Consider the following 22,773-nt stretch of genomic DNA (forward strand, 5'->3'; position numbering starts at 1 on the left):
GTTTGATTTACCAACCCAGTCAGTTAGGGATGTTTAATGGCCGGTTTTTTTGTATGAAAAGCACAAATCTCTGTGGTTTCCCAAAAGAGAGCTGCAAAACTGATTCATGCTGTAGGAGACACCTAAAAAAAGAAGAACCATCTGACTGAAATGTTTCCAACCCATTTACCCATAGGATGTAATTATGGCCATCACTTGTTACAGCTTCCATAAATATGTCCAATGGTGCTCTACTTTTCTTTCCACTGCAACATTTTCCCATGTAAGTGCACGGAGAGGATAAGTGGCAGTTTTCTTACAACAGTTCACTAATCCCATTATAAGAAAAGGAGATGTCACAATGTTTGGCTGAATGATATAGAACAGGGGTGCCCAAGTCCAGTCCTCGAGATCTACCATCCTGCAACTTTTAGATGCAACCCTTCACCAACACACCTGAATCAAATGACTGGCTCGTTACCAGGCCTCTGCAGAGCTGAATGACATGCAGATGACATCTGATTCAAGTGTGTTGGAGAAGGGTTGCATCTAAAAGTTGCCGGATGGTAGATCTCGAGGACTGGACTTGGGCACCCCTAAATTTAGAAACTTCTACGCAATAAACTTAAAATTCTTACAAATTGACACATTTGTAAAAAAAAAAAAAAAAAAATGTATTGGTGCCTGTGGCAAAATAATTTTTTGAAAGTGACTTGTGAGTCACCCCCCCCCCCCCCCCCCCCCCTAGAGCCTTTTGATTAAATCATGCATTCGAAAAACTGATGCCATTCATGTGGGAGTTTTTCTCTTGGCTCTTGTCAGTGGTCATATTGCCTCCTCCCACTGTACTGTACCAAGCAGAGAATGATTCTATGCATCAAAAAGTGTGTTTAAGCGTACTCGGCTCTGAAGTCATCTTCATCTTAACTACAGTTTCAAATGAGGAAGAGATCTTTGTGAATTAGATATAGTATATATAAAGAAAGCAAATAATGAAAAACCTGATAGTTTCAGTAAGTTTAAACCATATTTTTAACACAAACGAGACATTTTTAAGAGACATTCGTCTTCTGAGAAGGATGACAATGATTTGGGTGGTTACAGGAAATCTCAGATGTTGGTAACATCCAGGTGTTGCTTATCAAATGCACCAGCGTTTTGCTAGTTTGCTGTTCTGCTCATATGTGTGATAACACAATAATTTTTATCCAGAAATCCAGTAGTGGACTAAAAATGTAGATCATCTCAGAAATGCATGATAACACGTCAGATCAGAGTGTGAAGATTATCTGATTAGTTCAAGTTATAGGATTTTGGTGGTCTTGTAAATAGGCTGAATGACGTCAAGCATAGCAACACATCTATTGAATGAATAAAAAAGAAAAATACCAAGGCATTAGATTTGACCCAGTCAAAGTCCAGATCTAAATCTGATTGAAATGCAAAACCTTGAGAAAACTATGCATTATGAAATGTCTATGTCAATGAACCAAAGTGATGGTTTAAAGAAGACTGGGTCAATACTCTACCACAGTGATGAGGCACTGATAACAATGTATATGACATAATTATTTCAAGTTAGTGCTGCTAAAAGAAGCTTCTGAATCTTAGTGAGTAATTTCTTTTTCCCGATGCTGCTTCTGTTCTTTTTTTTTTTTTTTTTTTTTTTTTTTTGCTTAGTTTTAGCTAAATAAATCATTGCTGACCTGAACTTATGATGGTTGGTACGTTAATGGTATCTATTTCACATTTGCATCAGGGTGTTTCTACCGAGCAGCATAACTAAAGACTGGTTAGAAAAATGGATGCTGACTACAAAAACCTAACTACACAGATCCTCTAAATGACATGCTTGTATGAAAGGAGGCTAAGTGCTCACTTGATATAATCAGAGCTGAAGAAAAATCCATACTGCATTACTACCACATCAGTGAGCTGATCAGAGCTTGTGTGGGTTTAGACACAGCCACCCCAGAGACCAGACTGGGCAAGCTAAAAAATCTAACTCTACTTTTAGTTTAACATAAAACTTGTCCTACTTGTAAATAAAATATGATCACTGGGATTTTGAATAATATTCATGGATCAAACTATTTATTTCAAAACTGGATATCGACAGACACCCTTACAATTATACAAGCTGTCAAAAGGTGCTCATGGTTCAGGAACTTAATCCGATACTATTCCTTACTTGTGGCTCAGTGTACCAGCAGCTGGCTGCCCACTCCCTGATGTCAAATCTATTATATGTATAGATGTGAAGCAGTGTAGCAGTGAAAAAGGGGGGTGGTAGCCAAGTAGTTACAGAGGTGGACTTGAGTCTTGAGACTTCAGCCCCCTTAGCAAGGCCCATAACCCCCTGATTACTCCCTGGACACTGGAATACAGCAGCCTGTTGGTCATAGTAACTGTAGCTAGTGATAGTTCACATGCAGAGGATGTATGTGTGATATGTACTGACAAAGATTTCTTTTTTTTTTTTTTTTTTTTTTTTTACTAAAACGTATGTAAAATTAGTCTTTCCATGTAGAAATAAACAGAAATAAAGGATTTCCAAAGAAATTGTATTCAAGAACCTGATCTTCCTGATATTCTGGGATGGATCCACATAAACTGAATATTAGCCATCATACATCCATTTTCTAAATGTCCAGATATCCATCAGAACCTTATGAAGATGAATTAAACAAACCACAGCAAAGATATATTTGGGATTTGATGTTAATGCATTTGTTTTTCTCAGATAGTCCAGAAAAAAATCTTCCTTCTAAAGTTTTGTTGTGCATGTTTAGATTTAGATTGTTTAGAGTTAGAAATAACAAAGTTTGACGTGTAACTGTCATGACCTTGGCAATAAAAAGAAGTCTGTTAGAAATGCTTTTAATCCCTAGCTCCAGCGCCGACAAGCAGTTATACATTGCATACAATTTTAAATGGAATGATAATTAGCAATTACCTGACCAGAGGAAGCCAAAACTCCTACATATGTTTTTTTCTAAACATGCTGGGAATTGCAGTACTTGATCTGCGTGAGTGAAGCTCCGACCAACCACAGTGAATAACAATGTCTGACACAAGGGGCAAAAATCCTCGTGCAGAACCAGTATTAAGTACCATTATTCATCCAGACCATACAACAGTGGATTTTATTTCCAGCCATCCCTCCATTCATGCACCCACCCATCCATCCAGTTTCTACCACTTGTCTGGGGTTGGGTTGCGGGGGCAAGTGCCTAAGCAGGGAACCCCAGACTTCCCTCTCCCCAGCAACATTTGCCAGCTCGTTTGGGGGATCCCAAGGCATTACCAGGCCAGCCGAGTCCCTCCAGCGTGTCTTGGGTCTTCCCTGGGGCTTCCTCCCAGTGGGACATGCCCAGAACACCTCACCAGGGAGTTGTCCAGGAGGCATCCTGACCAGATGCCCAAGCCAGCTCATCTGGCTCCACTCGATGTGGAGGAGCAGCAACTCTACTCTGAGCACAGCCTGGATCACCAAGCTTCTCACCCAGTGGAGAAAACTCTTCTTGGCCGCTTGTTTTTGGGAACTCATTCTTTTGGTCACTACTCACAGCTCGTGACCATAGGCGAGGGAAGGAACGTAGACTGATTGGTAAATCAAGAGCTTTGTCTTTTGGCTCAGCTCCTTCTTCATAACAACAGATGCTACACTGATCCGCCTGTCAATCTCCAACTCCAGCCTTCCCTCACTTGTCAACAAGACCCAGAGAAATTTTAACTTCTCCACTTGGGGGAGGACCTCATTCCACACCTGGAGAAAACACTCCACCCTTTTCTGGCTGAAGTCCATGGTTTCAGACTTGGAGGCGCTGATTCTCATCCCAGCCGCTTGGCGCTCATTTGTGAATCACTCCAGCAAGAGCTAAAGAGCATGGCCTGATGAAGCCAACAGAACCACATCATCCAAAAAAGCGGAGAGACCCAATTCCAAGGACACCAAACAGGATCCCCTCAACACCTTGGCTGCACCTAGAGATTCTGTCCCTAAAAGTTATGAACAGAATCTGTGACCAAGGGCAGCCTTGGTGGAATCTAACTCTCACTGGAAACAAATCTGATTGACTACCAGCAATGTGGACCAAGATCTGGCACCAGTTATACAGTGACTGGACAGGTCATACAAGGGGTCAGGCATGCCATACTCCTGGAACACCCCCACAGGAGTCCTTCTGGGACACGATCAAACACCTTCTCCAAGTCCACAAAGCACATGTAGACTGGTTGAGCGAACTCCCATGGCCCCTCCAAGACCCTGAAGAGGGTGCAGAGCTGGTCCACTGTTTCACGACTGGGACAAAACCCACACTGTTCCTTCTCAAACCGAGGTTTCACTATCCAACAGACCCTTCTCTCAAGGACCCCTGAATAGACCTTACCAGGAAAGCTGAGGAGTGTGATCCCCCTGTTGTTGCACACACACCCCGGTCCCCCTTTTTGAAGATGGGAACCACCACCTCAGTCTGCCAGTCCAGAGGATCTCTCTGATGTTCACGTGATGCTGCAGAGGTGTGTCAACCAAGACAGCCCTATAGCATCCAGAGCCTAAAGGAACTCAGGGTGGATGTCATCCACCCCTGGAGCCTTGCCACCAAGGAGCTTTATAACCACCTCAACGACCTCAGCCACAAAGATAGGAAAGTAAACACCAGGGTCCATCCTTGTCAGAAGATGTGTCGGTGGGATTGAGGAGGTCTTCAAATTATTCCCTCTATCGACCCACAACCTCAAGAGTTGAGGTGAGTAGACCCCCATCTTGACTGTACACAAAGTTGATGAAGCACTTCTTCCCCCTCCTGAGCCGCTGGATGGTGGACCAGAATCTCCTCGAAGCTGTCCTCCCAATGCTCGAGTTTTTGCCTCAGTGACCATCAAAGCCACATTCCACTTAGCCTGCTGATACCCATTAGCTGCCTCTGGAGTCTCACAGGGCAAAAAGGCCCCATAGGACTCCTTCTTCAGCTTGATGGCATCTGTCACTGTTGGCTTCCACCAATGAGTTTGGGGATTTCCGCTACGACAGGCACTGATGAACTTATGGCCACAGCTCCAGTTGGCCGCCTCAGCAATAGAGGCATGGAACACACCCCACTAGGATTCAATGTCCCCTGCCTTACCTGGGACATGGTTGAAGATAGGAATTGAAACTCTTTCTGACAGGGGACCCACCAGATGTTCAGAGCGGACCCTTGTAACACGCTTGGGTCTGCCAGGCCTAACTGGCATCCTTCCCCAAGCTCTGAGCCAACTCACCACCAGATGGTGATCAGTTGTCAGCTCCGCCTCTCTCTTCACCCAAGTGTCCAAAACATGCAGTCGCAAATCCGATGATACAACTACAAAGTTGATCATCGAACTGCAGCCTAGAGTGTCCCAGTGCCAAGTGCACATATGGACACCCATATGCCTGAACATCAGCCTCTCATCCACTTGATCCATTGGGTGTTATTTTTAAAAAAGTGCACCTAAATCTGAACTGCACTCCAAGATGGAGGACAAAGCCCCAGTGAAATCACACATGCATCTTCTAGAGCGGAGGGAGTTCGCTCCTCGAGAGACACAGGCATTTGAGGGGGTTGATCCTAGAGGCTATGCTGTGAATGGATTTATCCAACTGCTTTAAACAGTTTGTTTTTTTGTTTGGTTTTTTTTTTTATTTTAACTGGTGTGTGTTTTTAAATATCTGTTATATACCCTGGTGTGTGAGGGTCTTTTATTTAGTTTATTTTTTTTTAATATGTTTAAATTGTTTTTACACTTTGTGTTGCTTTTTGCATGAAAAGTGCTTGATAAATATAATTTAATTTGATTTGCTATCAACATCAGCAACAGTAATCAATCAGTGTTGTTAACCACTTGATAAATAATAGGTCAGACATTACAGTAGATGAGCTGTGCTAGATGATTCTGATTTAACTTCAGCTTCATGTCTGAATCAAGCTGCTCTAGGGACTTTGCATCAAAAGAAAACATAATCCATTAGGTTTAGATTTCCTCCGAAGATAGGTGTACATATTATTATTTTTTTTTTTTTATTGTTGCAACTTTGCAGCTAAATCTGAATACAAAAACTATTAAATGTGGGAATTGACAAGATGGCATGCTGTAAGAGGAATTTATATAAATGAGCTTCTTTCCAAGCGGTACATGTTGACTTCCTGATGTGCTGCCAGTCCCCTACATAGCACGGAGAATGAGCACAGAGGCTTGTTATATTCTGCTCCTATTCTTCTAAACCCAACTCATCTTGATTTTTGCAACAAAACTAAGGATTGGTACCATATTCAAGATGAAATGGTTGATAGCACAGGCAGACAAAGGACACCCAGCTTAACTTTCTAGCTGAGTCATGGATTTTTATGGAGCCATGAACATGGAATGAAAAATGATGCAGGACTAATGGAAGTGTCTGGGTGTAGGAGCATCTATGCCCCTGCTGAGCTCTACTTGGAATGGACCAATCCATCAGCAAACCCTACACCACAGTACTGGGAGAGGCTGAATATTGCCTCCACACCTCTGATTTAAAATCATTCCTGTGTCTTCTTGCATTTGTCACACCACTACCTGCCAACCTACCCTGTGCTGGAAATAGACTTCAGTCCAACCACCTCATATCAACACCAGCATCTCTAATCAGAGCATAAATCACAGCAAGCGTCCGGCTTGTTCAGACACGGACCCACTTCATCCTTCACTGCTGACAGTCGGATGTGAATTAGCAGTGGCACGACGACCCACTGCTACAACTTATTTGGCACCGCACATGATTACTAGATGGAGAGCTTGTTGGTTGGAGGTTTTTATTTACTTATTTTTCCCCCTTAAGCATTGCAGCATGGTTACGTTTGAAAAAGAAGGTTTTTCCTTCTCAGTCCCCAAATTAAAATGATATATAAACTGGTTAAAAAGAACTTTAAAAAACACATTACAAATGTTTGGCACCACGATTGCAGTTTTATATCAGAATAAAGCTGAGGATGTAACGGTGATGCACTAGTTTGTCAGTGCATGTCTGACATGCAACGACAGCTGAAATGACAGAGTAAAAAACAAATGTAAAGCATAAATGTATAATGATTTTTAGTCAAGTGTCTCTCTGCAAAGCCTAAGGGCATTTCACTTCCCTGGTTTTCTCTTTGACATGTCCTAACATTATATCTCATTCCCATTCCCCAGAACTTAAAAAAAGTTTTTTTTTTTTTTTTTTTTTTTTTTTCACCAATGGATTTCAGGATTATTTGTAATGAAAGTAAAAGAGATAAAAACTTCATATTGGTCAAGCTGCCTTCTCATTAACTAGATAACTAAATCAGTCCATGGCAAACTTCCAAATTAACTTAATTAAAGCCACTGAAATGAAACAGATTTTATTTTCTTGTTTAATGTTCCTCTCCACTCTGTCCATGTCTGGTACACTTTGGCTCCAACCTCAGCACTGACTGCTCATTTAATTAAAATTACAGCTCTAGGGCAGGTTTGAGATGGGATTATTATTATGTTATATATATATATATATATATATATATATATATATATTTATATATTTATTTATACTCATTAAGCATGTGACTTTAATGTGTTAATTACTATTAACAAATTATTTTAAAAAGGAACGCATTTAATCGCAATTTGCATTCTAAACATGATGGAACGTTTGTCAGTGCACAGTTTCCTGGTACACCGATTACACTGTTGCACATGTCAGAGCTTGGCTAACAGTGTTGCGAACTTAAAAACTTTGCCGCTCTATTGACAATTTGGCTACATTAAGATACAGCACAGAGCAGGCAAGATGGAAACAGATGCAAAAAATAAAGAGCAGATAAGATCACTTTTATTCAGTCATTTGACTTCTGCAGTCTTACATTCTTCCAAAAAACAAAGCGGTGGTCAAGCAAATCAATATGACTAATAGGTATTAAAGATGTGAGACATTGTCTGAGTATTTTTAGATCTGAGTTTAGTTCCCTGATACCTCAAACTATGCGGACTACTATTATAAGGCCGAACAAATGAAAGCACAGATTGTTTCTGTGCATCAGTGGTTGAAAGCAGTTGGGATTAAGACCATTCATGGTAACCTCTGCAGTGAACCGCTCCTGTAATTTCACATTTAGGTGTATTTGGCTTTGTTGCTGTGTGTGGTTCGTGGAAATAAACCAAAACTGGCTGTTTCACTCTATGATGGCCTAGATTCTTTGTAGGAGCCCAGTCTATTTGACGTCATCAAAAAGACTGTTAGAACATCCTGTTAAATGAAGCAAAAAGATTTTACTTCCACTTAAATTTAGCTCAACTCATTGCTGTTGTCAGTTTCTTGCTTAGCAACCACAGTCAATATAAGTTACCTCAAACATTTTCACAATTTGAATGATTGGAACAGCCAAAAACTAATCAAACCTAAGGTATTTTCCACCAATTATGAATGAGGTAGACCAGGGGCGCCCATCTCCGGTCCTCAAGGGCCACAATCCTGCAGGTTTTTGATGTGTCCCTCCTCCAAAACCACCTGTCTCACATAAATGATACATTGTGCAAAACTTAATTGGCTGTTGGATCCATTTAATTTGAGTCAGGTGTGTTTAAGCAGGAAACATTGAAAACTTGCAGGACAGCGACCCTCGAGGACCGACTTTGAACACCCCTGAGGTAGACTGATCCCTACTTCATGCCATGCCCATCTAAGGTAGATGTGACCTCATGTGGATATGAGCATGCACTTCTGGCCATCAATGGTACAATGGTGGAGAAAGTGAGCAGCACCTCTCAGCTCTCCATCAAAACCACATTACTGGCCAAGTAAGCCAACCAGCTCCTCTATTTACTCAGCAAACTGAGGAAAGCTAGAGTCCCAGCCCCCATCATGTGCAACTCCCACAAAGGCACCATCAAGAGTGTCCTGACCGGCGGCATTATCGTGTGGTGCGGTGCCTGTTCCACGTCCTGCAGGAAGACCCTCCGACGCATTGTGAGAGCAGCTAAGAATATCATGAGTGCCTCTCTTCCCCCTTGCAGATTTTCTCAGTGTGGTGCCCCCAGTTAATTTGGCATTCATCTTGCATCCTGTCTCTTTTCTGAGCTCTCACCAGCCTTTAAAAGTCAGTCCAATGTTAACTCTTGCTTTATTGTTTGCTGTATTCTCTTATGTTTCTTCTCTTCCCTAGATAATATCCTCTTACACTTTTTTAATGAATCTGTCAGTGTGCAATCCAAACAACCATTGAGTTGATATTCAGTTGCCAGCATGTCATGTGGTGCATAAAGTGAAACTTAGCTGTACCGTGAAGCTCCAGGCTGGAAATTTTTTTAAGTGTGGTTTCTAAACCTTGGGATTCTGCAACAACCACTCCATGAATGTACAATAAATATCAGTGTTCCCTCAAAGCAAGCTAGAAACACATATTCCTAAGTGTGGAAAGTTACACAGTGATACTTTAAAACTGAGTGGGTGGAAATCAAATAAGAGATGCACTCTACATGCCATCCTAGGTGGACCATGGTATTTTCTAGTTAACAGGGATGGGTTGGGCAAATCAGAATACTGGACATTAAGCCAACAATGGCAGCTGGTGTGTTCTTTTGTTAAACAAAAAGGTTCAATAATAATTACAATAACAATTGAGATCCAAAAGGGGCATCAAACACCTCCACAATTGCTGTAAGCAAATATAGTGACGAGAGAGAGAGAGAGAGAGAGAGAGAGAGAGAGAGAGAGAACTGAGTCCCTAAATGCTCATGGTGAGCCAGATCCTGTGTTTTTCTATTCGTTCCAGGTGTCACAGCACAAAATTATCTTGGCACAGAACAACACTTTTACCACACCACCAAAGGCAAGATGAACACAATGTTTAGATCTATTTGTTGTTACCTCACAGGGCTAGAAGCACATGTGGGGAGGAGGGGGTGGGGTAAGATGGTGAAGGGTTGGTAGATGGGTGTGGATGTGTGTGTCTGTGTGTGTGTGTGTGTGTGTGTGTGTGTGTGTGGTTGGGGGGGGGGGGGTGTGTTGGGGTGTGGCGGCTACATTAAAAATAAAATCCTTTCTGGGATTATGAAATGAGTCATTTCACAAAACTGAAAGAATTCAATCGAAGTTCGAGTGTAATCTGCATCTCAAGGTCTTTCAATTTCACGCGTTTCTTGGGCTAATCACTTTCCTGTCACAAAGATTCTGGGCTGTTTATTATTCGTTTAATCACCTTTGAAGAGCCGAGAAGACTATTCACCTATCTCACTCTTTCACTCTGGTTTTTAAAAAGGGCGAACTAACAACCACTCTCTCTGGACTATTTCTATTAATAACCCCTCCTTCACTCCACTGTTTCCCTGTGAGACAGGCTCATAATTAAACTGTAAAAGCTCAGCTGCATTAGTGTGAACTAAATAAAAAGCACTAAGTATCTCGGCAGTGCTGTTTTTTGCTTACACATGAAGCTGTGGGACCTATTTTCATTGTGTCAACAGGTTTGAGACCATTATTTTCCTGGAGGGTGTTATCAAATCATGAGCGAGATTCCCAAGGATGTCACATTTACTTTCGCAGTTTTTCCTATTCAAGACTAAAGAAAGTCTAATAGCATGGAAAAGTACCTTTAACGATGATTATATTTTCCACTCATTACACTCAAAGCTCAGTGGAACAGTACAACCTCTTTGATTATCAGCAGGCACTATAATGATTCAGTCTCATTTCGCCGCTGTAGATTACTTTCTGTCAGCACTACAAATGGCCAATATTTCCATCCCATTAACTCAGAAGACTGTGAGAAGATCAGAAAATGACTGATGTGTTGATTTTGAACATAAACATAAACAATAGCATCTATAAAGTTTCCAGCTAACTGAACTGCTGCAAATACTAGTAGGCCTCACCACTGAGTTAATGATGTATGGGGAAATAATTAAGAAGGAATTATGGAAACTAGTTTCTTTTTTTATTATTTGACAAATATGTCAAACTGCTGACAGATACAGCTACACATGAACCACTAGTCGATTATTTAGTATGCAATGTCAACTGTGTACCACAGAAAAGTTTTAAGGGTTAATTTTCAAATTTCAGAGAGATCTGTCCCTCCTTTTTGTGTCCGTTTAGAGTGGACTCAAACCAGAATGAAATTACTAGCACAAACACTGATCTACTGTGCTCCACTAATCCTCTTCCTCTAAAATCAATATTTGAAAAGGTCAACTCAACAGACATGGAAAATGCAGATTTGCTCATCAATAACTGACACACTCTTAAACATCCAACACTGGGATTGAGGAAAGTCTAACCACCCAGGGTTAATCAAATGTTGATCTGGAGATCTTCCAAGGTCATACTAAAGTAAGAAAAATGCAGGGAATGTTTGAAAAAGATCAGATTCAAGAGGCATTTAAAGACTTAATGAGCATGAGGATTTATGTAGTCCATACAACATGTCAAGTGGTGTGAAAACGCGTTTGACCCTCCCAGATTTCTTTTTTTTTACATGTCTGTCACATTTAAATGCTTCAGGCCACCAAATGAAATTAAATATTTGTCAAAGACAACACAAGTAAACAAAATACAGTTTTTTTAAATGGTTTTTATTATTAAGGGGAAAAAAATCCAAACCCACACGGTCCTTTGTGAAAAAGGGATTGCCCCCCCCCCCCCCCCCCCCCCCCGTTAAAACACAACTTAACTGTGGTTTATACACCTGAGATCAATTTTTCTAGCCCCACCCAGGCCTGATTACTGCCACACCTTTTCTCACTCAAGAAATGACTTAAATAGGACCTGCCTGACAAAGCGAAGTAGACCAAAAGATCCTCAAAAGCTAGACATCATGTCAAGATCCAAAGAAATTCAAGAACAAATGAGAAAGAAAGTAATTGAGATACAACAGTCTGGAAAAGGTTATAAAGATATTTCTAAAGCTTTGAGACTCCAGCGAACCAAAGTGAGAGCCATTACCCACAAAAACATGGAACAGTGGTGAACCTTCCCAGGAGTGGCCAGCCGACCAAAATGACTTAAGTTTTTTTATTAAAAATAGTTTTTAGTTGATATCACTGGTTTTTGTCTTTTACCCCACTATGTTTCATTGTTCACTTACTCAGCTGAGCTCCCTTGTGCTGTATGAGTTGAGACAAGTAAAATGACATCATGCTGGAATATGTAATGTCATGATATTACATTTTCTACTGGTGTCAAAACATTTGGAAGTATTATCATTAATGAAACAATATGGCGTCCCCCCTGGTACTGGAGCTAACTTAAAAAAAGTATTAAAATATTTTGATAAGGCATTTGTCATTTTTCTATATTTACTGTATTTATTTTTTTAAACAGTTTTGGGTTAAAACACAACTGTAACTCAGACCTCGGGCAGAATTTTCTTTTCATTTGTGTGACATAAACACATTTTCTTGGCTGTTACCAAATCTCAAGTTAAACTATATCAGTAATAGCTCATTTATAGCACATTTTTAACAAAAAAATGTATCTATCTTTACAGTGTTTTGATGTAATCCCATGAAAGTTATGAATAATGTACACAAACCAGTCCTGTTGTAGTTTAAGCCTTGATCCAGACCTTGACACACGCACAACTAGATCCACTTAGTTTGGATTGATATAATACATGACTTTATTATGTCCAAATAATAATATATTGCTGCAAATACAATAAATATGACATTTTTTCTTAAAAAAAAAAAAACTTCTTAAAAGCTGCTGAAATATTGAACAAAAAAAAAAAAGTTTTGTAGGCAAAAAGATGGCGCCTCTGTGTGTGGCTAGTCGTCTGCCTCTGCTCCCTTTTCTGTATGTTGTCCTGTTATTACTGCTTTTTGCTCATAATGTGTCACCGCTGCTGGTGTATGATTTTAAATATCCACGATTCAGTGGATAAACTTTTGATTTACGACTATCAAAGTCACCGCCACCCTTGTTGGCATCTATAGACGTGGTAGGAGTGGTGGGGTCATATGCAGACTGAGAGCTTACCTGGCTTCGTCCCTCACTCTTAGTCCACCATTCGAGCTTTGTAATGAGTGTGACAGCTAAAATTTACAAGAACCACTGGATTCCTGCTACCAATGGCTACTGCCAACTGTTCCGGAGGCCGGGTACCCACTTTCATGTCACCAGCCCATGAGGAACTGCAGACGGGGCTGGGTGCTGGAGCTCTCACCCATCAGGAGGATCAGACCCTACCTGACTGAACACACGGCCCAGCTCCTGGTCCAGGCTCTGGTCATTTCACGCATTGACTACTACAACTCCTTACTGGCTGGCCTGCCTGCATGCTCAGTTAAACCTCTGCAGATGATCCAGAACGCAGCAGCACGTCTGGTCTTCAACCAGCCCAAAAGAGCTCATGTCACTCCGCTGCTAGTTGCTCTCCACTGGCTTCCAGTTGCAGCACGCATCAAATTCAAAGCTCTGCTTCTGGCTTACTAAACAATAACCCAAACGGCTCCGGTCTACCTTCACTCCTTAATCCAGAGCTACACTCCCTCTCGACAGTTACGCTCTGCCAGCGAAAAACGCCTAGTGCTCCCACCACAACGTGGCGCAAAATCAGTAGCTAGACTCTTCTTCTCTGTTGTTCCCCGGTGGTGGAACGATCTACCAAATTCCGTCCGCAGAGTCCTTATCCACTTTTAAAAGCAAGCTAAAGACTCAGTTGTTTAAGGAGCATTTCCACATTTAGCTTAACTAAATGAGTTAGAAAGATTTGTCCAGCTCTTTGGCTCAACCAAGTACTGAAGAAGCTGTGTGTACTTATGCCCAAGATGAGGTTGTGTGATGAAATCATGCACTTATGACCAAGATGATATTGTGTGATGAAATCATGATCTTGTATTTAAAATGACTAAAAAAAAAAAAATTATATGCACTGCCTCTAGCACTACATGACAGCACCTGGGTCCAACTGGACTCAAAGCAGTCTGACGATCACTTAATTATGACGTCCCATCTTGTTTGAATTCATGCTTGTGTTGTTCTTACTCTCAAATGTAAGTCGCTTTGGATAAAAGCCTCTGCTAAATGACTGTTGAATAGAATAGAATAGAATCTCCACCCGGTTGGTTGTGCCATTAAACAGACTGACCGGTGTTTAATTTGCATGGCTTTGATCAACACTGGATCCATTGTAAATAAGACTTTTATGTTTAATGACTATTACTTCTAAATCCTTGTATTTTCTCCTGTTGACGGAAACCGGGCTAAAACCAGGTATTTTTAGAGCTTGCCGCTGTCTTTAATGACCATTTGAAATGCTTTGAGCTGCAATTGTTTGTAATTGAGCTAACTAGTCCTGTGTTAGGTGCTGTTGCCTATCGCCCTCCTAAATACAATAAGCACTTCATCCATGAGTTCTCTGAATTTTTAGCTGACATACTTTTAAAATATGATAAACTCTTGATTTGTGGGGAATTTAATAATTATGTTTGCTGACCATCTGACCAATTTGCCACTGATTTTAAAAGACTTTTATCATCTTTTAACTTAATTTAATCAGTGGATAAACCTACACACTATCATCTCAGATCATTTCCCTATTATTTTTTTAATTTGTAGACCCTCAAAAGTCAGCAAGCCTCATGTTCCATCTTACCAGAGTTGCATCATCACATACTCCACAGTGGACAATTTCACTGTTGCATTCAGGGACTCACTGTTTTTTTTGTTTTTTTTTGCCTTAAATAGCTTGGTCTCTGTCAAGACAATATTCTTTCCTCCTTCCACACTACCTGCTCTAGGATTCTTGATTCTATTGTCCCTTTTTGGCAAAAATCTGCCAAACCAAGGATGGATCCCTGGTTAAATGACGCCGCCTGTTCCGTTAGGCAGCGTTGCAGGCCGGCTGAATGGAGGTGAAACAAGGACAAACTGCATGTATCTCTGGAAACCCTGCGGGACTCGCCTTGTGGATTATCACAGAGCTGTGCAGGAGGCAAAATCTCAGTATCTCAGTATATCTTTTCTAGCAGCAGTCATTGTCCCAGGGTGTTAACACAATTAATTCTGTTGTAAATCCACTTGCTTCTACTATATCTGATGTCTCAGTCACCACCTGTGAAAAATTTCTTCATTTTTGTTGACAAGGTGGATTCTGTCAGGTTACTAAGATGAATTTTAACAAGGACTCTTCTGTTGCTCCAGTTCTTTCTGCTGTGCTAGTTGGTTTCTCTCCCTTCCCTCGGTAACATATGAAATCATACGAAAGCCCACAAATTGCCCACTGGATGTTGTTCCTGCCAGAGTGCTGAAATGGTTTTTAATGCTGTAGGGCCTCGTGTTGTGGTTCTTATCAATACCTGCCTCAGTCTAGGAACCAGCCTAGCGGCTTTTAAACGTGCTGTGGTTAGGCCTTTTCTTAAAAAGTCTAATCTTGAATCCTCAGTGTGGTGATGTTGGATCTTACAACAGCCTTTGAGTTGGTGGACCATACAGTCCTCCTGTCAAGCCTAGAACACTATGTTGCATGGCACAGCATTCAATTGGTTCATGTCATATTTGTCCAATAGAGCTTTTACTGTGATGATTGGTGATTTATCTTCTTATGCTTTGCTCTCCTGTGGGGTTCCACAAGGTTCTATTCTGTTTTGTTTTTCTTATACATGTTACTGCTTTGGTCAGTCATAGCCAGGCACAAAGTTTCATTTCATTGTTACGCAGATGATTTGCAAATCTATCTGCCAGTGAAGCTCAGTAACGCACAGAGCACTTTATGCGACTGCATTGCTGATATCAAGCAGTGGTTAGCACAAAAGTTTCTACACTTCAGTGAGGACAAAACTGAATGTATTGTGTTTGGTGACACAACATCAAATGGATTTGGCACCTTGCCTTTAAAACCCAGTCTGACTGCCAGAAATTTATGAGTGATTTTTGATAGCTCCATGAAATTTGACAAATAGAAAATGTTGTCAAGACAAGCTTTTTCAGATATGTCTTCTGGCCAAAGTTAAAATGTTTCTAAACCATCATGACCTTGAAAAAGCTATCCATGCTCTAATTAGTTCAAGATTAGATTGCTGTAATTCACGGTATGTTGGTGTCTCCCAGTCTTCCCGGTTAACGGTGCAAAACGCAGCTGCCCGACGTTTAACTGGCACCAAGAGAAGGGAGCACATCTCTCCTGTTTTTTACTCAGTCCATTGGCTTCTAGTCCATTTTAGAATTGATTTTAAACTTTTAATGTTTGTTATTAAGGCTCTTAATAACCTCGCCCCACCTTATTTATCTCAGATGTTAACCGTTCATGAGTGCGGCAGGGCTCTGAGGTCGTCTAACCAGCTATTGCTGGAGATGCCCAGGTCCAAATTTAAACATTGCAGTGTCCGAGCCTTTTCAGTTGCTGCACCCAGGCTCTTGAATAGGCTCCCCACTGACATGGGTCGCATCATGAACCTGGGCCTTTTTAAATCTAAATTAAACCTTTTTTCTTCTTCTTCTTCTTTAGGATGGCCTGTAACATCCAGTAGTGTGGTGACAGTTCTATTTTTATTTTCTCTTTTTTTTTTTATCTATTTTTTGTGCTTTTATTATTCATCTTGCTTTTACTTATGTACTTTTTACTTATGTGTTTTTAAATTGTTGTTTTAATCTTTTGTAAAGCACTTTGGTTCATCAGTGAGTTGTTGTAAAGTGCTATATAAATAAAGTACATTTACATTCGGATCCAACATAATTAAAGTAAAGCTGCCTGTCTTTTTGTCACAGTAGAATTAAACACCGTCCTCATTAAATCTGCCTTAAAAAAAACATTTCATTTAGATTTTCACCTCTTAGATACACACATGACCCAGTTATACTATATAGAAATCCAGAAATAGAAATGACATAACACAAAACACTGTTCAAACAAGCAAGTGTGGAAGTGTTTGTGTTGAGCAGAGTCCGTCTGTTGTCTCAGAGCTGAGTCAAAACCAATTTGTACAACTGCCTTTTCCACTAGCAGATGAGAGGAAGGCCTTTAACAGTGGCAGCAGTATCCAAATAAAAGATGAGAGGATAAAAAACGTGCTCACAGACAGTGAGAATATATACTACAGTTTCACAGTCAGCATTTCTTTCTTTCCAGGACCTAATAACTACTACAGCTTCAAACTGTGGTTATTGAGTCATATGGCACTGTTTAGGCAGCCTGCTGACCTTTTAATATCACAAATGTCTTGCAATTAAATGAATTTGTTTAAAAATCACTGCCATTCTATTATTACTTTGTCCATAGTTCATTTTTGCCATTTAAATTTACCCTTTGTATCAAAGCAATGAGGTCTGTTTTATTATTATTACTCTCCAGTGCTCAGATACATCAGGTCTCACAGCTGTACATCAACTGACATGTCTACTAGTCTCCATGAATATTTTCTTCTAAGATGGATGACTCAGAAACCAGCATGAAGATTTGCAGACGGGACAAATAGATGATGGTACAGCCATGTGGGCATCCAGATCGTACCAATCACGCTAGCTTCTGTCATAAGCCCCTTTCATCTCCTCCACACTTTCTGTTTATATCATCAAAATATCCACATTTTGGAATAAAACACATGAAACATTAATGATCACAGGACCTTCTTTCTAAATCTAAAAATATGAAACAATTTGTGCCACCATGTCTTCAATGCCACCTACCTTGTTGTTCATAATACATTATGTAAATGTTGAGTCAATCTACTATTTAAGTTTAAGGTTCTGGAGACATTTCACAACAGGGGATGACTGCTGGCAGCCATGCAAGGGTTTGTTTGCCAGTTAGTCTTGCATTGTCACTGGGTCTAAGAAAAGCTCTCAAAAACATGCATATCCTAAACTATCCTGAATCAAGAATAAGAAACACTGTATGACCTAAATCGTCTTACAGTTATGTTATCCAACCGGGACCCCTGAGCCTTTTTCAATCATCTTAATGGCACAAAATGATAACTGTAGACCTTGTTAAGTTAAAAAATGCTGCGGGCAAATGAAGCAAAGGTTCATGCAAATGTAGATCAGTTAGATTTTGATCAGGCAAAGGAAAAACATTCAGCTCTGAAAGCCACATCAGGGTAATTGCATGATTAACATTTTCAGAGTCATTATAGTAGCTGATGAATGATAAATGTATGATTACAATGCTTATCTGCTAACTCCAAAGCCGCCCTCCTCCTCTTCCAAACCAACCGACCCAAGTGCCGTACGGTCAGTAGCACAAACAAAAGACTACATAAATGTTGAAAGGCAAACTCATTTTCTAATGTATGCAAGATAATGGAAACCAATTAGTGAAGGCACGAAGTGTACAAAGAGCACAGCAGTCAGAGTAGCCCAAGTCAGCGAAATGCTAACGCTACAGTCTCCCCCACAGCTGTTGTTACTGCCGCTGCCTCCCCAAAGTCTGCAAAGTGATTATGCTCATTATTATAAAACGGGGATCACAATTGTTGTTACTATAAAGACTAATTTTGAGTGTAGTCCAGAGAAAGTAAAAAAAAAAAATGCAGTCTTCAGAACGGTAGAGTGACAATTTGCTAGAGGTCTAAAATTCAGTCTACTGGGATTGTCCCTGCATGAGATAATAAAGGCCAAAGTGAATGAAAGACATCTCTCATATTTTCAATACAGGCTAATAAAAACTTTTTCCTCTGTATTGACATTTCACTTTGACCCCAAGCACTACTTTATGTATCTGCAGCAAAAGAAATAACACAATTAATTACATAAATTAGTTACTGCCATTAATGTGTTATTTTTGACAGCCCTAATATTTATTTATATAATTCATCATTTATTAACCCATGAAAACGATGATTGCCACAATACTTTTTAAATTATCCAGTAAATAAACTTGGATCAAAGAATTTCTATTAAAGACCATCTTGAAAATGGATCTACAGTGAATGTTTTCCACAAATGATGGGGGCTGTTAATGCAGGACAATAAATTCTAAAACATTGTTTATTATACTGGCTTTCTGGCTTTTGTCTCACGTTTTTAAAAGCATTTGCCAGTGTTTGTTATTGCTGCAGTTTGCTGCATTTTTCTTTAAAGGCAACAAACTCCTCGTGCTCCTTCATGTGATGACAATCCAAATGCTGTATAAAGTTGCTGGTGTTAAATCTGGAAGCATTTGTGCAGCCTCTGGAAACTTCAGCCCTGCATATTAGGAATGTTGCTGTGTTGCTAGCAACTAAATTTAGATTTAGCAAAAATGAGTATTGCCACTAAATTACTAACATACCGTTAATTAACGTTAGCTCAACAGTAACTGATGTGCAGCTGCTTCTCCACTTACCAAGTCAAAACATCGGTCACAGGAGACTGCGTAACTTCCTGTGTCTGTGTGTGGTTGTGTTGGACAGGAAACAAAGAATTATGAATCTGTTTCCATGGTATCGGATGAGGTTTAGACAAATACTCACCGATACCAATCCCCTTACTTTTAGCAGGATTGGTGAGTATCTCCGATGCCAGTATCGGTATCGACCCAACTCTAGTCAGTACACATGCATTACTCTGAGTAAAGATACTCAGAGTTGATTGAACCAACTCAAAACACCTAATATAAAACCAGAAACTCAAAGTTGTTGAGCTCAGAGTACATTAACCCAGAGTTACTATTTAAACTCAGAGTTAGTTGAACCTGCTTTCTGGAATGGGGTCTTTTGTTTTCTGATGTCCTGATGCGTTAAACCTTCTAAACCAATGAGTGTCTACTTCATACTGGTATATGATTGAGGAGAAGGACAAAAAAATAGTTAAACTGCAATTGTTTTAATCTTCTACCAAACATAACAGATTATTCAGATGGGAAAGGATCACAGTAAACTAAATATCCGTTTTGCAGCTGTAGTAATACACACATCGGACCTCAGAACATTAAGATGCAGCCCTTAAAACAAGACAAACCAAATCTTCAAGGCCAACTGAACTGGACATAATCTTAATTTTTAGAACCACTAAGTCCTTTGTTAACTCAAGAAGGAGAAATAGTTGTTTTATTCATTCAAATTAAAGTAGAATGTTTATTTGAATACAGATCAGCGACATTAGTATGCTAGCAGTGCACATACACCACTACCACCACACTTTGGTTTATGTGTATTCTGTTGTTACTCCCCATTCTAGTTTCCCTCTGGAGTAACAGGCAGTAGTTTAAAAGAAACTGTCATGCAGTGTTTGCACAACCCATCAACACAAGCAGCAGTGCACATCTTGACTGGTACACATGCAAAAAGGCAGATGCATAAATTAACATGAGCCACACGAGTCTTTGAACTGTAAACCAGAGGCTGCTGTGATCCTCTCTGCATGGGAGTGCTGGCTCTGATGTGTTTGAAAGAGGTTTAAAGATCAATTAGATTTTCCAGTCTACAGTCACCCAAATGCTGCTTGAACTTTGGAGTTAAAAAATTCAAAGGGATGCTGAGTAGACCGGAGATCACCACATAAATATGAGTTGGATTGCCAGTCTGAAAAAATCTTGAAAACTTGAGGGTTTAAAACTTTTGATTGAAAGAACTTTGGGAACCCTTGTGGATTCCTTATCTTCTCTTTCAGTGATTAATTGCAGTATTTATACCGACTTCAGTGCCATCCATTTCAGACAGGGTGAAAGAACTGCCTTCTCTCACCTGCATCACACTGCCTCTTTGTTCTGTCATTTTTTTCAAAGCCTTTGTTGTCTGTTTTCAGCCAATACCACAAAGGGTTGTGGAGTGGATGCAAGGAAGTAGATGGCCATTCATCTGTAAAATATGTCTCACCTGAACAAACTGTAGTCATTTCAAGCAACATTTTTTGTTTTATTGACAATTACAGGGCCCATGATCAGCTACTGATATGTTAAAACGATTATTCTGTGACCAAATTCCACTTTAAAAGAATGAGAGGTGGGTGTAAGGTTCTACTTGGCCAGTAATGCGCACAAACTCTTGACTGATATCAGACCACTTTAATGTAGATTCTGCATTTTATTAACAAGAAATGTACTCTAATAAATAAAATAAGTCATGAACATCAGTGGAAATTAAACTTTGTAAATCAACACACAAATCATATCCTTACTGGACTTTACATACTTTCAATAAACAAGCATGAGACAAACGCATGAAACCTAAACAGGGAAGCAGCAACATGCCTGGATATCGTTTCTGATTACAGCACGTCTTCATCTGTAGTGTTAATAAATCCGTTACAGCACTTGCAAAATCGTACTTTCTTTGTTAATTCGCGTACTATGTCGGTTTTACACCGAGAGAAAGAGCCGCAGAAAACAGAAAGAAGCTGAGCGAAACGACGCTAACAGGCAGCGCGCGCTCCCGCGGCTGTATAGCCAATCATTGGCAGACATTCACTTCAGAGCACAACACCTGGCAAACGACTTGTATGTTTGAGAGCGCGAACTGCTGCCGGGGTCTCCTTCGTGGCGTCACAGAACTTTGTTGCCACTAGTTGCATACACCAGCTTCTTCGAGCACAACACAGAAACAAGTAGGCCTACCTGGCTCTCTTAGTTTCTGGCACCAGCTCCTAAAAAAGCTTTTCTTCTCCACCCCTTCTTCTATCCATGCCCAGCGCCATTTGGTTCTAAGGCCGTTGTCAATTAGGACGTCTTTTCCTGGCTTCATGAATTTACTCTCCATTATTTTAAAATCTTATTTTGGTGAAACAACCATCGGCTTGGATGCTGCGTTCAAGACCACTCGGAGATAACGTTCACGCTACAGGTTAACTCGGCGGAGAAAAGGAAGTGTGGTATATTGTCACTATTTGCTGAACACTGAAAACATGCAGCAGCAAGTTCTGCTTATTTTCGAAGATGAATACGTGTAATTTCCGACTTTAACATTGTTCATTGTTCAATTTAGTCAATTTAGAGTCTGAACCACTATGCCCATAGTTAAGTTTTTTTTTTATTTTATTTATTTATTTCCCTGAATCATAGTAAAAAGCCGTAGATCCGGCACGGTGCCAGAATACTTTAAGCCCTGACAGTAACTAATTTTTACCAATAAAACTCAAAGTATACAGAAAAATGCACAGGAGACAAAAATTGCATTTTAGTCGGCTCAGCTCACAATCAGAACAGCTGTGAGTGACCAGCTTTTTATTGAACACACCTACATAAATCAGTCTGGTCACACACACCTGGGCCAGTATCCTTTTAAATTAGGAAGTAAAAATACAGATTCACATATCCCTTCACAAATCAATAAACAATAACATAAAACATGAATGAATGCAAGTTTACAAAACACAAAAGAATAATTGGGTGCATCTCAACACATAGTAAAGAATCCCAACAGACAGACAGACAGACCAACGCAGCCAAATACATGACCTCTTTCTTTGGCAGAGGTAATTAAACATCATGACAGCTACACTCAGCTGTAAGGTCACGGTTTTAAACCTCATCACGGACTAATTTTTCATAAATTACTGAAACGCTGAGACAAAAAACACAGAGACTCAGAAATTGCTACAGTTATGGTTCAGCTTTTTTAACTGTGTCTCCTCATTGGACATGAAGTTCTCAGAATAAGACAAGTGTTTCTATCTTCACCTCCCTTAAGTTTAAAAAAAACAGGATTTCTGTCTGATTTTCAGGTGGTTGAAGCTTTATATTCAACCACTATTGGGGTGCTGTGTGCAAACAAGAAATCATAAACAGAGAGATGAGGTGCTGTGGCATAAATAAGATAAATAGCATTGACTATTTTTTTTTACTACAGGACAAAGTATAAACCTGCAGCTGGTAGATGAAGCTGTTAATGTCTCAAGTTTGCATCCTTATAAAGTATAAAGCC

The 22,773-nt window shown here is 40.1% G+C and overlaps 1 protein-coding gene and 1 long non-coding RNA gene across 2 annotated transcripts in view; both read right to left on the reverse strand.

The window, feature by feature from the left end:
* Positions 1-22,773, reverse strand: part of zmat4a (zinc finger, matrin-type 4a) — a 171,197-nt gene that overhangs the window by 112,305 nt on the left and 36,119 nt on the right. The gene's annotated exons all lie outside the window — the stretch shown is intronic.
* Positions 15,221-20,818, reverse strand: LOC121648847. The gene is made up of 3 exons (XR_006012043.1): positions 20,670-20,818; positions 20,586-20,591; positions 15,221-15,231 (listed from the first exon to the last, which is right to left on the reverse strand). It is a non-coding gene; the product is annotated as an uncharacterized LOC121648847 (long non-coding RNA).

This window comes from Melanotaenia boesemani, chromosome 11 (genome assembly GCF_017639745.1).
Source record: "Melanotaenia boesemani isolate fMelBoe1 chromosome 11, fMelBoe1.pri, whole genome shotgun sequence".
Taxonomy (NCBI): Eukaryota; Metazoa; Chordata; class Actinopteri; order Atheriniformes; family Melanotaeniidae; genus Melanotaenia; species Melanotaenia boesemani.